A 12,941-nucleotide genomic window follows, 5' to 3' on the forward strand; every position below is an offset into this window, starting at 1 on the left:
ATAGGGTAAACACACGGGTAAACATCAATAAAGAGCATTGTATAGAAAGCACAACGTAGTAATCACAGAACATGTAAAAAGTAATAAAATTACAAAATGTTCAAGATGTTTTGGAAAGCATATAAAACATTTGACACAGTTCCCCCTGCCAAAGAAGGGTAAGATTCCTAGATTTAACAAATGAAAATATTTTATCTGGAAATTCTAAAATCAGTTAAAAATAAGAGGGCTTGATGACCTCTGGGGATTCCACCGGTGTGGATTGCCAGTTTCTCTGAAATTCCTGTCAAGCATTATTGTAAAAGGAAATTGTAGGGTAGTGGCTTTCCCTGTCCCAGGCAGATTCACTCTAGGCCTCTCAATTGGTTCAGAAGAGTGTATCGTTGGGATTGTTTCTCAGCTGCAGGTAACAAGACCCAATAAAAGATAGCTGAGACAGGAAAGGAGTTTACTGGTCTCATGCCATGGAAAGTCAGAGTTAGGCAGTCCAAGGCTAGCATGAGTCAGCAATGTCATCAAGAGTCCAGATTCCATTCATCTCACTGTTTCACCATTCTTAACATCATAAAATGGCTGCTGTACTTTCAGACACTAACTGTGGGTGGCAGGCAAGAAGGAGAGAAAGGGCAAGATAAAGGTTAAAGAACCCAGGAGCATGCCAGCTGAAGTTGTCTCCAAGAAAAGTGCCTGTGAGTTGCACCCAGTGAATTCCTTTTTCATCTCCTTGGTCAGAACTTGGTCATATGGGTTTCCTGATCACTGAGAATCTGGAAAACTGGATGCATACACCTTGGATAAATTCAAGGTTCAGTTGTTAAGGAAAGTTGTTAAAAATGAATGAATACTGGGTGGACAATAAGCAGTGTGTGTCTTAAGTCAATTATGGAAGAGAAATGAAGTGAAGTTGCTCAGTCGTGTCCAACCCTTTGCAACCTCATGGACTGTAGGCTACCAGGCTCCTCCGTCCATGAAATTTTCCAGAGTACTGGAGTGGGTTGCCATTTCCTTCTCCAGGGGATCTTCCCAACCCAGGGACTGAACCAGGGTCTCCCGCATTGCAAGCAGACGTTTTACCATCTGAGCCACCAAAGAAGTCAGTTATGGAGGAGGTGGTATTTCAGCAGTGGATGAAAGAAAGACAGGAAGTCTGAGTGAGCGGTGGAGGAATCCCAACGAGATTTGGAAGCATGTGTGATGAGGTTGTATGAGGTTGGCTGTTTATGCAAACTAATATATGACCTCAAGTGGGGTCAGATCACCCAATTCAAAGTAAACCTCCATTTTTTAGATCTGGAACATGCCTGATTCTCTGTACCCCAGACTCTTTTGGAGAGCAAACTTAGTGCTGAATGACAGGTGTTACATATGTATTAATATTTGACATTTATTTATTAGTAGGCAGTGTTGCTTCTCAGTCTAATTTAACTTGAGAGACATAGCAAATAAGGTCTTTGGGCAATTGATAATCTCTTACAGGGTGAACCTTAAGATATGATGTTAATTTAGCCACCATTCCAAGCAAATGGGGCTTCTCTGATGGCTCAGATGGTGAAGAATCTGCCTGCAATGCAGGAGACCCAACTTTGATCCCTGGGTTGGGAAGATACCCTGGAGAAGGGAATAGCTACCCACTTCAGTATTCCTGCCTGGAGAATCCCATGGACAGGGGAGGAACAAGGTGGGCTACAGTCCACAGAGTCACAGAATCAGACATGACTGAGTGACTAACTGTTTCACTTTCACCAACCAAATGGAAGAATCTTAGCAGTTTTCATAGCATCTTCTGCTTGGACTAGTGGAATCTTTAATACTATATAAAACGAATGACTTTATTACATTAGGACAATAGTGAGACGTTGGTGAAAGCTCTACAGAAAAACATTTGAACCAGACCTTAAAGGATGAGTAAGATTTCACTAACTCATGCAGACACAGGTACTTCAAGTCTCTGCTTTGTTAGAGAATTGTTCAATTACCTTGAAAAGACATCTTGCTATATCAGAAAGATCAACTCACCTATTTTATAAAGAAAAATATTGTAAGAAAAAGTAGATAAAATAAGTCTTCTCAAATGTTGCATTGATTTTCTACTTTAATTCTCATTCAGTTATCCAGAAAACGTCATTCTCCCAAAGTCCTTTGAAATAATTGACCTTTTATCTGAATCCTAAAGCCTCCTTTTTATAGTGTATTTTGTGAACATTTCCTCCCTTTCTCTTCTGCAGGCAAAAAGGTGACAGTCTCTTATTTCACTTCCACCTAAGCAACAACATCAGCAATTGTTCATTCTGGCTTGATATTTGTATGTGGGAGGGGGGAGCGGTGTTGGGGAACAAAACGAATGAAGAATAAAATCGGAAAATGAGGGAAAGAACGTGTCGCTCCAGACTCTGGGAGCAGTCAAATCAGGCTGCCAGCTGCAACAAGAATCTCTCTAATAAGGAAATTAGAGCATGATCATTTCTGGCTATGTGACTCTGATTCTAAATAGGTTTTACAAATAGATTGTGATTGAACTTGGAAACATAAACAAATTGGCTTTGTGGAATAAAGGCTGAACTACATTTTAGTTGGGGAATTAAAATGCTTTTATGGGAGGCTCTCTGAGAGAAGGGACAGCTATTTTAACGGCAGCATATGCATTTGTGAAACACACTGGCTTTGTTGCTTTCTCTTTGGAGAGTCAGGTCTGATAAACTCAAAAGAAAGTTTCCCAGTAGAGTTCCTAAGAGGACAAGTGATAAAGGCACGGATTGGGCAGTGTGTATTTGAAATTCCCCATTCAGATGCTGGGAAGAGAGGTGCCATTTAAAAATAATAGATTTTAAAATATCAGTAGCTTAAAAAATTCTAGCCAGTGATCTCCCTTGGATATTTCTTTTGTCTCTTGGATGTTTGGGGATAGAGGTTCTCTAAGCTCTATTAATACATTTTCACTTATAAATATTCATGCGGTGTTCCCGGTGCCTCCCTGACTGACTCACTGCAGGCTCTCTACCCTGGTGAGAGAGTGGTGCCAGAGGAGATGCTAGATTTCTAATAAGACCCTGGGTCAGCCTCAAACAACCTAGAGTCATTTGAAAACACCAGACTTTCCAGTCAAGATAAAGGGTTATAAACGTCTATGTGTCCAAGCTCATATTCCACACGAGAGGATTAACTTCCTCTCTCTGCAAAGTCTCCCAGTTGTTAAAAATAGTCATGGTTCTGTGTGTTTTGCACTTCACATGGTGAGGAAAGAGATCTGCCTGACTGGAAGATGCTCTTATTTATTTCCCTTTTTCTAAATCCACTGATCACTCGCTAAGGCCTAATCCACCATGGAGTGCAAGTCAGCAAAATCTCTCTGATAGTGATCAGTTCATACATTCAGAAATAAAGTGTAGGCCCTGGGGTACCCACAGGGTCATCGACTTGCTGGGTAGGAGTTCAGATCAGCTCCTGTAGAGTACATTCCACAGTGACAAAATGCTTACACTGTGGACATTTTTCTTACCATCTAGTGACCTAAAACTAGCTCCCCACATCCAGGGATGTTCATAGGAAGTGGATGAGGCCTGGAGTTGCATTAGCTCCTCCCTTATTACGCTTTCACATTCCTGGAGCCTGAGTGAGTAATTTCTCCCACTAAATGCTTTCTAGGCCCAAGTGGATGAGCACACCGAACTTATGTCCACACTTTGTCTGTGGCTCTATTAACACATACACATTGTGTAGGGAAATAAAATATTTTTGCTAAAAGAAGCTTATATTGTCTCACGTTTTCATTTCAGAGATACTTTATTTTCATTTACGATTCAGCTTTAAATGGGTATTTAGCCCTAATATTTCAGTCCCCTGTTGCTGCTTTTTCTGTCAGGCTTATAGAAATTTATAAATGAATTACCAGGTGAGCTTCTTATTTAAATGGAACTCAAATTAATTCATTGTGGAAATAAAATTTCTACTCTTACCCACCCACTCAACATAAATAGTTTGTTTTCCTTATAGGGGATTTTCCCTAACAAGCAGAGCACAGCAGAGAACACATCAAACTGGGTGTCTTGTGACCTAGATTCTAGCCATAGCTCTTCCACAAATGAATGAATCTGAACCAGTCATACACAAAAGATGGAGCTATGCCAGGTGCATTGGAATATGATCTTCTCAGACTTTGCTGTGTGTATTAGTCTGAGTTTTCCGAGAAACAGAACCAATAAGAGGAAAGTATATAAAATATGTAAATAGTGTGTATGTATATATATACATATATATATATATATTTTTTTAAATAATTCACCCATGTGATTACGGAGGCCCAGTGGCTCCAAAATCTACAGCGTAAGCCAATAGATTGGAGACCCAGGGAAGAGTTGCCGTTTGCGTCCAGAGATGGTCTGATGTTATAATTCTCTCTTCCCAGGCAGGAAGGTCAGTCTGTTTTCTATCAAGGCCATCAACTGATTGGGTGGGACTCACTCATTTACTCATTATGCTAGGTAATCTGCTTTATTCAAATTTCATTGATTTAAATGTTAATCTCATCTAAAAAAATTTCTCTGAAGAAACATCTAGAACACTACTTGATCAAGTATCTGGATACCATAGACTAGTCATGTTGACACAAAATTAGCATTTATGCCATAAGTATGAACCACCTGAGATGATTGTCAAACATAGATTCTTGGACTCTGCCCTCAGATTTCTGATTCTAATTTGCTATCCTTTTGCCAGGGAATGCTGATGCTGCTCTTTTAGGGCTTACTTTTTGAGGAGTACTGTTTTAGGTTCTATGAGCATGGTCCAGCCTCTTCTACAGATGAAGAAACTGAAGCCTATAGTTATGAATAGGTTTGTCCCAAAGAGTTCATACTCAAACCTTCAAATCTTCATCCAGGGCTTTTTTCACATAATGTGCTGCCAACGTGCAGTACAAATGAACTTTCTTAGGATGAAATCTACTCTTGTAATTGAAACTTCTTCAAAACCAAATTGAACTAGTTGGATTTTTCATAGAATTTGACAACCTGACTCTAAAATTCATGTGGAAGGGCAAAAAGCCAGTAAGGGTCAAGACAATTTTGAAAAAGAATAAGGAAGGAAGACCCATACTAACTTTTTTGCAGGTGTTCTATAAAACTATAGTCATTGAAACAGCATAGCATTGAAACAAATTAAGAACCCATTGTCAGGCCATAAATATTTGAGATATACATGACGGAGGTAGCATTATGAGAAAAAGATAAGCTATCCATACGTACTGCTTTAAAATGGCTATTTTTGTGAGAAAAAATACATTTCCTACCCATCCCATGCTTTAAAAAAAAATTCCAGAAGTATCAGCAGAGAAGCAACATTTAAAAACTTTGAATGAAAAATTTAAGATAATATTTTTTCTATCAGGGCAGATAAATATTTCTTAAATGAGACATAAAAATGCACACTACAAAGTAATATAATAACAATAAGCCAGTATTTGTTATGCTATTCTATTTGTATACAATATTTTGAGTACCTTACATATGCTAATTTGTGTAATCCTCATGAAAACCCTAGGTCACACCTTTGCCGCTTAGCACACAGGTTAAGGAAGTGAACAGTCTCTCCAGTCCTCAGTCTTTTATGAAGATCAAGGGCCATTATTAACATGATCTTCATAAAAGACCGAGGCCTGAAGAGGCTGTTCACTTCCTTAACCTGTGTGCTAAGCAGCAGAGGTGTGAGATGATCCTAGATAGTCAAGATCTATGCTAGAGTCACTGCTCTGTACACTACCTCTTAAGAGTGGAAAATGGACTACATTCAAGTGAAAAGAATATATATTCCATAAGTTGATTGAAAATACAAACCAGTACTAGGAGGAAATATCTTTAATGCATATAACCTCAAAGAATTATAAAACATGCAAAGCACGCGTACACACACACTTACAAAATCAACATGAAAAAAGAAGCACTCCATTAGAAAATGGGCACAGATTATGAACAGGCACTTTACTGAAAAGGAAAATCAAATGACCATAATCATATGAAATTTCATGCTAGCCAAGATATAAATCAGTATTATTCTTTCAGAGGGCAATTTGGCCACACCACAGCAAAAGGTACACCTTTCCTATAGGACATTCTTTGTGTCTACAAAAACAGCTTTGCAGAGTTGTTCCAGCAAAAAATTGGAGATAATAACTCAGTACAGAAGTGGTTCAACAAATTACAGAATAATTACATTTTGGAATACAAAGTAAAATAGGCTAGATATATCTGCACAGATAAAGTTAAAGAACCTAATGGTGAGTGGACAAAAGATGTTGCAAATCGTCATATAGCATATGATGTCATTTAAGTAAAGCCTAAAATTTCACAAAATAATGCTATCAAGTGTTTTGAGTGCGTAACAGTACCATACGGATATAGATCAACTTTAGGATAACAGTGACCTTTGGGGGATGGAAGATGGGGGAAGGAAGAGAGGTGAGGATGAAAGAGAAATCTAGCTATAGCTTACTTTTTTCTGTCTCAAGGAGACATGGATAAATATTAAGATGTGATAAATATTGACTTGGGTACCTGAGCATTTTGTTATTTTCTATATATTTGAAATTGCCTATTACATGTTTTAATTACATGTTTTAAAAGAAATAAAAATGCATCCCTACAGTCATTATTTTTAGTATACAATTGTGTTCTTTTTTTCTGAGAACTAAAATATACAAACTTTCTCCTTCTGTGTGATATTTTTTCTCAAGTGTACTTTTCAACTTATTATAAAATCTTGAAGTTGGAAGAAAAGTTAGAAGGTGTTTGTTCAAATCTACCGCTTAACACAGGCACCTCTGGATTCAAATAATTATTCCAAGTAAAAATAATTGGTAAAATTTTTCTTTATGCTTAATAATCTGGAAAATATAGCTTTGGTTAACTGGTTATTTTGTTTTAATGGAGTTAGATTCCATGGATAATGACTTTAAAAAGTGAAACTTAATAAATTGCAGCTAACATTAATACTATGCTGAGCACATAATTTTATCTGTAATGGTATAGAAGGCTGCAAAGAGTCTCAAGATCATCATTATAACCATCAATTACCAATATTTTGGTAATACAAGGAGGTGCCAATTTAAAGAGATCTGCACGGCATGATGTCAGATAATATGAATTAAAGGACTACTTGGAGGGAAGGTAATTACCATGTATGCCATGTTGTGGGAGGTGCCTTAGATATACAATTTCATTTAAATCCTGCAACAACCCCATAAGGTAGATATTGTTAGTCCCACTTTTCAAATAAAAGCATTGAAGTTCAGAGAGATTTGAGGTAATTTGCCTTACATGTTGTTAAAAAAAATTATCCTAAATGTGAAAATAAGGCAAAAAGAGTCCTATGTATCCTTTCAACATTATACAGGAGCTTTACCTAATTGGAGCCTACAGATTGTTAATTCTCTTACAGAATGTACCTTTGTTTACCTTACTACTTAGTATTCATTAGTCCTAAACTCTGTGAAATTCTAGGTTAACTTGTAGATTTTTGTCTGATAACAATGCGAATTATTTTTGTCCAGTAGAAAATATAATTCCATGGAGACACATTTCTTCCTCCTCTCCTTGTATCCTTCCTTCCTTCCCATCTATCTATCTATAGCTATGCATTCAATCTTTCCAATTTTTGAACCAGTATTATAATCCTAATGCTTCCTTCATTAATAAATTAAATGAATTTTGACATGTGCTCTTTGTATGTTTGCACGAGAGTCAACTTTTTACCTTATGCTGTCATACTTTGACAGTTTCACAGCTAAAGCCAAGGCTTTGGTTTCAGAGCATGTGTTCTTGCTCTCACAAGCTCTTTTTGGATGTATGTAGTGAACGTCATTACTGAACACTCGAATTTAATTAAGGTACTAGCCCTCTGATGTGGGGGCAGGGAAAAGGACACTGTGAGAAAAACAGTCTCAATTTCCTTCCTCTGGGAAGTGGAAACAATATGGAGGATACCCGTCTCTGGACGTTCATCTCCTAAGACATAGAGGTCTTGTCACTTAGACCCCTGCAGTTGATACCTCCTCCTGCCCAATAAATAGAGGGATAGAATGGCTTACTCAGAGTTTCATTTCATACTATGCATTTTATACATGTATGTTATATACATACACACACATGTAGGTATGTATATGAATATTTGTACTATGTAATTCACATTTCATAGTCTGAGTGATATAGAATGTTTATCATAATGAGTAGAGTCCATGTCCCCATTTGTAATTTCTATCCCAATCTCTCCTCAACCAATTTCTAGCTCTAAAATGAATCTCTATAACCCAAGGTATTTTACAAAGATAATTCTGTTCTATACACTTTAAGGATATACATTCACAGACATATAACATGAAACCCACTCATTCATGTTAGTGAGAATAAGGAATTAGTGAGAATATGGAATTGTGGATGATTTTTAAGAAACTGAAGTAGCATTTTTCTCAAGTACCTATATGTTCTTCTTTCAGTTATGAAACTCTACCCTGTAATTGTTCTTGGGGACTTAATTAATGGGGAGATTAAAATGGTATGCAATCAACTTATCAACAAAAGGAAGAAATGGGCATTTCTTAAGTGATTGCGAAGTTTGTTCTCTTAAACAAGTAAAACAACTCTTACTTTCTTTATAGCCCTTTCCAGGTCATCAATCAACATAGAATAACCTTTCTTGATAGGAGAAACCAAGAGAATTCTTTCAAATCTAAAGCAGGAATATTTGAGGTAAGGAGATTTCGATGTTTCTACATTTTTTCCCCATAGGTTACTTCACTAAGCAAGCTAATTGGGCTTAGTCCATATCCCTGGTAACAACATCTTGAAGCAAAATGTTGGAAAATGTCTCCTGGCAAATGCAACTAGTGGCCACTGCCCTTTTGCCCGGAAACAGAGGCCTGCTATTGTACCAGGCAGAGCCCAGAGGACAACAGGCAGGCGGTCTGGCAGGGTTGCCTGCTGATGCTAATTGCCCTAGTCCAGCAGAGGAGAGAAATTGATGCCAAGTTCTTGCACAAGGTCAAATGTTTCTGGAGGAAGGGAGCCAGGGTTAAATTAGCAGCCAGAATGAGGTAGGAAGCTGGGTGGAGAAACGCAGGCTGGGAGAGGGGGCAGAAGTCTGGAAATTCAAACGGAGACAGCAGTAAAAAGTAATTACTAACACATTTTCCAACTTGGAAAGCCAGCCACATCCCACACCAGGGCCAGACTCGGAGCTCTTCTGTTCCAAGGAGGTTGGAACAGACTCAGGGGACAGGAAGGGACTGTGTAAGCCAGCTGCCTGTGGCTGACTTTGGAGCTGCGCTCCCCAAAAAGGGAAATTCATCTTGAAAGAGAAAGCAAAGGACATTTCTCCTGAAATTCTCCATTCAGAGTAACATTTGCCATACATTTAATGTATCCATCCTTTTAGGACCTTTTAGGATAATTTAGCCGAAAATTATCAAACATCAAAACCAAGTAAAGGGAAACCTTTTAGGAAAATGTAAGCCTTTGTGAACATAAAATATCTCCCTTCTCTGCTGTTCATCAGCTTCACTAGAGGAAAGAATCTGTGGGAGGCACAGATCTCAGGAGAAGAGGAGGAGGCGAAGGAGGAGGCAAAATAAGGGAAAGGGGAAACAATGGTCTCTGGTGTCAGGGAAATTCATGATTGGATTGATTGTTTTGGATTGACTGTTTTGACAGTTGATTTTTATTTTTATTTTCCCTCCAGCTTCAGAACCATGACAGACGATTGCTGAACATCAAATTGATGAGTGAATACTTCATCAGATCTGGTTGCCTTAACAACTAAAATAGCCAAAATGTTAAGACAGTCAAATAAGATTGATTATTTTTGATACAATCCGTGGGTGGCTGACCCAGAAAGCCTCAGCCTAATCACACATATAAACACAGGGGCTGTATCAACAGATGCAAAAGCAGCAAGAGGACAAGCGAGATATCTGTCAATCACCTGGATGCCTCCTGTCTACCGTGTGCTGGACGGCATGTAGAGAAAACACCAGAAAGAGGCTCTGGATTGCTCCTGGGTGCTAGCTGTCACAGGAGGTAGACAGTCTTAAAAGCTGAAAATTTTGATCCTTTCAATTTCCAGCAAAAGGGCAGAGCCTGGCTTGTAATGGAGAGGCAGATTTCCTCCAAATCGTTGTCTAGAGGTGCTGAATCATGCATGAATGTCAACAGATGACGCCAACCATGGCATCATTTCATAGGGGCTTTATCTGGTGTGAACTAAGCGCATTCTGCTTTGTGAATTTTCTTTAAACATCCACAGATAATTGTGCTGTGTCATAGACCAAAAGCGAAATTAAATCTCTCTCATAGAGGATTTGGTATTTGCAGGCTTTCCTGAAGACAAGGAAAAGGAAATTCATTTTGGATTTTTAAAAAATTATTAAGTTAGAAAAAAATCACTATCTCAGGTGTCCATTTGAATTCAACCCACCATGTGCAGAGGGCTAGCTGGATGCCTTAGCATAATTGTTCAGGTACAAAGGATCCTGAAGCTTTACTCTTGTTTATTTGTTTGGTTAGGTTTTTCTTTTCATTTTGAGTTCTAGAAAATTATTAGTTGATAGCTCGATGGCAAGGCAGTCTGTGTTGAGAAAAGAGGAATTGATTAAGAAGTGAGAGACGGTGAGAGACTGAAATGACTGAAAAAGAAAAAGCCTACAAAACATTTACAGTGTAATTTTTCAATACAGATTTGAGTACATACAACATGCAGTTAGAAACAGATGCCTTTCAAGACTATTATTGAACAAAGAATAATTTCTGAGTTTCCCCCTTTTTAAACAGAATCCAAGAAAATATAATGCTATAATCTATATATTAGTCAGCATGGCATGATTTGAACATCTAATTGCTTGACATTTGAAAGAGTCAGTCTCAATGCTTAGAGGACCTAACATAGCTAGCATGTAGCTGGATGTCAGGGAAGAGCAGTCGCAATAATCGTTCATGGAAACAAAACATCAATCAGCAAATACCAATTTGCTAGATTAATTAGCAAGGATGTTAACTGGATATGCATGCATGCATGCTAAGTCGCTTCAGTCACGTCCAGCTTTTTGTGACCCTATGGACTATAGTCTGCCGGGTTCATCTGTCCATGGGATTCTCCAGGCAAGAATACTGGAGTGGGTTGCCATGCAGTCCTCCAAGGGATCTTCTCAAGGTGGGAATTGAATGTGTCTTACATTGGCAGGCAGGTTCTTTACCACTAGCACCACCTGAGAAATCCTAACTTGATATATTGGTATTTAGCAAGTGAATATGTGGGTACTCTGTATGTTTAAAACATGATATCGCATCTTCTTAGATAACTTAATATTTTACAATACTTTTGACTTTTCTATTTTAATTGATGCACACCACGGTTCTTTGGAGGTCGACATCTGCATTGGACTCTACTGGTGAATATATAGCTGTCCAATCATGGCTGCCTTTTCCTTCCAGTGTTGATTGCTAAGAGATGAGCTTTTCTTCATACCAGTGGTCAATCAGTGAACAAGAACATGATGTTACCCAAACATAGACAATCCACTTTGACCCCAGAAAATTTCCTGGGAATTTGAGCTAGGAAATTCCTAAAGAATAAGACAGTGGTGAGAGCGGATATAGAAATGCCTTGATGTGGGGAGAAGCTGGAGAGGCTATGATACTGACTGAGGTTCTAAGAGAACAAAATCAATTTATTAGCAGAAGTGAAAGGGAAAGAAAAGACACAGAGACAGCAGAAGGTGAGCAAGGAATAGGAGGGGGAAACTGAAAGGTAGAGAAAAGCCAAACGAGATAAATGAAAGAAGCATGACCTCCTGCTGCTGAGGTCACTAGGATTCACCTCCTGTTACGGGGCAGCTGCTATTGCTGGTTTGTTTTTCCCAGCAACCTTTACTAGCATGAGGGTGTCTTTGTTCCTTGCATCCAAAGGAGTTTGACTGAAAAACATTGTTATCTTCCATGATGCTATTGAGCACACTAAAGCACAAAGAGAAAGCAAAAGTCCTTTCCTGAGAAGATGGATTGTATTACAGCTCACAGACCGGCAAGTAGGAAGTGGTTGAGTCACATCCTGCCCAGACTTTTCTAAAATTGGTGCTGATGTCAGTTTATCACACTATAGCATTTAAAAACATACTCCCAAATCCTTTGACACTCCTTCCATAAAGAGGTGGTGTCTGTCCCCTGCTACTGAAGCTGAGTGGGAACTTCTGACAGTTCTAACCAAAGAAGAGTAGCAGGAGTAATGCTGCATGATTTTTGAGACTGGTTTAGGAAAGACTGTGCAACTTCTATTTAGTTTTCTGAAAATGCTCTTGGAACCCAGCTACCATGCTATGAGGAAATCCAAGCTGGTCAACATGGAGGGAGTCTCTGGAAAGATCCTGAGATGAGAGAGAGAGACATAGGCATTGTCAACTCCAACCTGTTTCAGATTTGCTCTGTCTCACTGCTTTCTAACAACCCTCCCTTCCACTCCCCTGCCCCCAGCTATTCTGTAATACCTTCAACTACTGTTTGACTGCAGCATATGAGACACCCAAGTCAGACCCATCCAGCTGAGCACTTTTTGGATTCCTGCCCCAAAAAACTATGAATAAAATAATTACTGTTTGTATAAATAAATTCCCTGGTAACTCAGACAGTAAAGCATTGCCTGCAAGGTGGGAGACCTGGGTTCAATCCCTGGGTTGGGAAGATCCCCTGGAGAAGGGAGTGGCAACCCACTCCGTATTCTTGCCTGGAGAATCCCATGGACAGAGGAGCCTGGCGGGCTACAGTCCATGGGATCGCAGAGTCAGACACAACTTAGCAGCTGAACACACAACAGCTTATAAATAATTAAGTTTTGAACATAACAATGAACATTTGGTTACAGCGTTATTGCCAAATGTGTAACAGGCTACATCCAGAACCTGAGAGACC

At 38.8% G+C, this 12,941-nt stretch overlaps 1 long non-coding RNA gene across 1 annotated transcript; it reads left to right on the top strand.

Moving 5' to 3' along the window:
- Positions 1 to 589: 589 nt before the first annotated feature.
- On the top strand, positions 590 to 12,595 carry LOC132659969 (uncharacterized). The gene is made up of 3 exons (XR_009601082.1): positions 590 to 689; positions 8,645 to 8,735; positions 9,724 to 12,595. It is a non-coding gene; the product is annotated as an uncharacterized LOC132659969 (long non-coding RNA).
- The last annotated feature ends 346 nt before the right edge of the window (positions 12,596 to 12,941 follow it).

The sequence above is a fragment of the Ovis aries genome, chromosome 1, assembly GCF_016772045.2.
Source record: "Ovis aries strain OAR_USU_Benz2616 breed Rambouillet chromosome 1, ARS-UI_Ramb_v3.0, whole genome shotgun sequence".
Classification (NCBI taxonomy): Eukaryota; Metazoa; Chordata; class Mammalia; order Artiodactyla; family Bovidae; genus Ovis; species Ovis aries.